The sequence below is a fragment of the Triticum dicoccoides genome, chromosome 1B, assembly GCF_002162155.2.
Source record: "Triticum dicoccoides isolate Atlit2015 ecotype Zavitan chromosome 1B, WEW_v2.0, whole genome shotgun sequence".
Classification (NCBI taxonomy): Eukaryota; Viridiplantae; Streptophyta; class Magnoliopsida; order Poales; family Poaceae; genus Triticum; species Triticum dicoccoides.
The window spans coordinates 663,969,466-663,972,789 of NC_041381.1; positions in this window are offsets into that span (position 1 = coordinate 663,969,466).

A 3,324-nucleotide genomic window follows, 5' to 3' on the forward strand; every position below is an offset into this window, starting at 1 on the left:
AATCTGGATACATATTGAAAGTGGGAGCAATTATCTAGAGTAGCTCCGTGCAGAGCATTGTGGACATAGCATATTTGCGAAATACATACGGCTCTGAATATGACAGACCCGTTGACTGAGCTTCTCTCACGAGCAAAACATGATCATACCTTAGTACTCTTTTGTGTGTTAATCACATAGCGATGTGAACTAGATTATTGACTCTAGTAAACCCTTTGGGTGTTGATCACATGATGATGTGAACTATGGGTATTAATCACATGTAGATGTGGATATTGGTGTTAAATCACATAGCGATGTGAACTAGATTATTGACTCTAGTGCAAGTGGAAGACTGAAGGAAATATGCCATAGAGGCAATAATAAAGTTATTATTTATTTCCTTATTTCATGATAAATGTCTATTATTCATGCTAGAATTATATTAACCGGAAACATGATACATGTGTGAATACATAGACAAATATATAGTCACTAGTATGCCTCTACTTAACTAGCTCATTAATCAAAGATGGTTATGTTTTCTAACCATAAACATGTGTTGTCATTTGATTAATGGGATCACATCATTAGGAGAATGATGTGATTGACATGACCCATTCCGTTAGCCTAGCACTTGATCGTTTAGTATGTTGCTATTGCTTTCTTCATGACTTATACATGTTCCTGTAACTATGAGATTATGCAACTCCTGTTTACCGGAGGAACACTTTGGGTGATACCAAACATCACAACGTAACTGGGTGATTATAAAGGAGTACTACAGGTGTCTCCAAAGGTACATGTTGGGTTGGCGTATTTCGAGAATAGGTTTTGTCACTCCGATTGTCGGAGAAGTATCTCTGGGCCCTCTCAGTAATGCACATCAGTATAAGCCTTGCAAGCAATGTAGCTAATGAGTTAGTTACGAAATGATGCATTACGTAACGAGTAAAGAGACTTGCCAGTAACGAGATTGAACTAGGTATTGGATACCGACGATCGAATCTCGGGCAAGTAACATACCGATGACAAAGGGAACAATGTATGTTGTTATGCGGTTTGACCGATAAAGATCTTCGTAGAATATGTGGGAGCCAATATGAGCATCCAGGTTCCGCTATTGGTTATTGACCAGAGACGTGTCTCGGTCATGTCTACATTGTTCTCGAACCCGTAGGGTCCGCACGCTTAAGGTTACGATGACAGTTATATTATGAGTTTATGAGTTTTGATGTACCGAAGGAGTTCGGAGTTCCGGATGAGATCGGGGACATGACGAGGAGTCTCGAAATGGTCGAGACGTAAAGATCGATATATTGGACGACTATATTCGGACTTCGGAAAGGTTCCGAATGATTCGGGTATTTTTCGGAGTACCGGAGAGTTACGGGAATTCGCCGGGAGAAGTATTGGGCCTTATTGGGCCATACGGGAAAGAGAGAGGGGCTGCCTAGGGCAGGCCGCGCGCCCCCCCAGGGCCTAGTCCGAATTGGACTAGGGGAAGGGGCCGCACCCCTCCTTCCTTCCCTTCTCTCTTCCCTTTCCTTCTCTCCTACTCCTACTACATGGAAGGTCTCCTAGTTGGACTAGGAAAGGAGGGAGTCCTACTCCCGGTGGGAGTAGGACTCCTCCCTGGCGCGCCCTCCCTTGGCCGGCCGCCCCCTCCCCTTGCTCCTTTATATATGGGGGCAGGGGGGCACCCTAGAACACACAAGTTGATCTACGGATCGTTCCTTAGCCCCGTGCAGTGCCCCCCTCCACCATATTCCACCTCGGTCATATTGTCGCAGAGTTTAGGCGAAGCCCTGCGCTGGTAGAGCATCATCATCGTCACCACGCCATCATGCTGACGGAACTCATCCCCGAAGCTTTGCTGGATCAGAGCCCGGGGATCGTCATCAAGCTGAACGTGTGCTGAACTCGGAGGTGCCGTACGTTCGGTACTTGGATCGGTCGGATCGTGAAGACGTATGACTACATCAACCGCGTTGTCATAACGCTTCCGCTTACGGTCTACGAGGGTACGTGGACAACATTCTCTCCTCTCGTTGCTATGCCATCACCATGATCTTGCGTGTGCGTAGGAATTTTTTTGAAATTACTACGTTCTCCAACAATAGAATAAGACCATCATAATTTAGAAGAGTTCCCGTTAGAAATCCTTCCCGTGGAATATAGATATATATTCATACCGTAGGTTGTTCCCTCATTCCTAATGATGGCATGTAGATTTCTCCTATGGACTCTCTGTAAACTCTCCATTTCATGTAACTCATTTAGACTGAAGAGGATTTCCATCACAGGATCTTCCATGTCAAGAATATGCATCGCAAGAAGAGCACGGACTTGACATGGAAGAGGAGGGCTTTGTTGATCCAACTCCATGTGGGAGAGGTGAAAATTACACTGGCAAGGAAGACAAGTTGTTTTGTGAGACATGGAAGAAACTTGGTCTTGATCCAGTCATTGGTGTTGAGCAAGCATGTTCAAGTTATTGGGAGTGTATCTATGATTGCTTCAAGGAACGCAAACACTCGTGTCAGCCATCAATCACACATTACGCTCGAACACACTTGCAAGTTATATGGACGGATTTCAAAAGTGGTCGACATGCTTGGCACGACTTCAAAATGATCTTGTGGAGCACTAGTGGGAACTTCACGGTTCAACACGATTCATCATGCTCCTAACATGTTTTATTTGGATTACTTGCTACATTTGGACCATATTTCGTGTTTGAATTTCATTTTTTAAATTTTAAAAGGAAGAGTTAAATATTGCGCAATTTTTGTTCAAATGAGGTTATGTATGAAAAAAGATGGAAGGATTGGAAAACGGGAAATACACACATAACTCACTTATTCCCAAAGAAGAAGATGCTATAGTGGAGCGACCCCTCCCCTCCTCCTATATTGGAGTAGCCCATGCCCCACTTCTCTCTCATTCCCGAATTCCAAATCTAGCGCACCACTCCCTTGCAAAAACCCTTCTGCAACCAACCAACCGAGAGCATGACGAGCTCCGCCGCCATCGTCTCCGCGCTGGCGACGAACTCCGGCCCCCGTGCGGCATCCACCTCACCCACCAGGACCCGCACTTCCACCGCAGGTTCTCCGCGCCGGCCGGTCGCCGTGCTGGTGACGGACCGGATCCGGCGTGCTTACGACCGACCTGCCGCCACCACCGAGGCACCCTCCGATCCACCCAACCGGCCTTCAACTTCAACCCTTATCAGCCCCAATCACAAGTAGTAGAGGAAAAACAGTAGAACCTACTATGGACACTATAGGGACCAAACCCCCTCCCCCTCCCTCCACCCCCTTCTAGGGGCAGTGCCGCCAT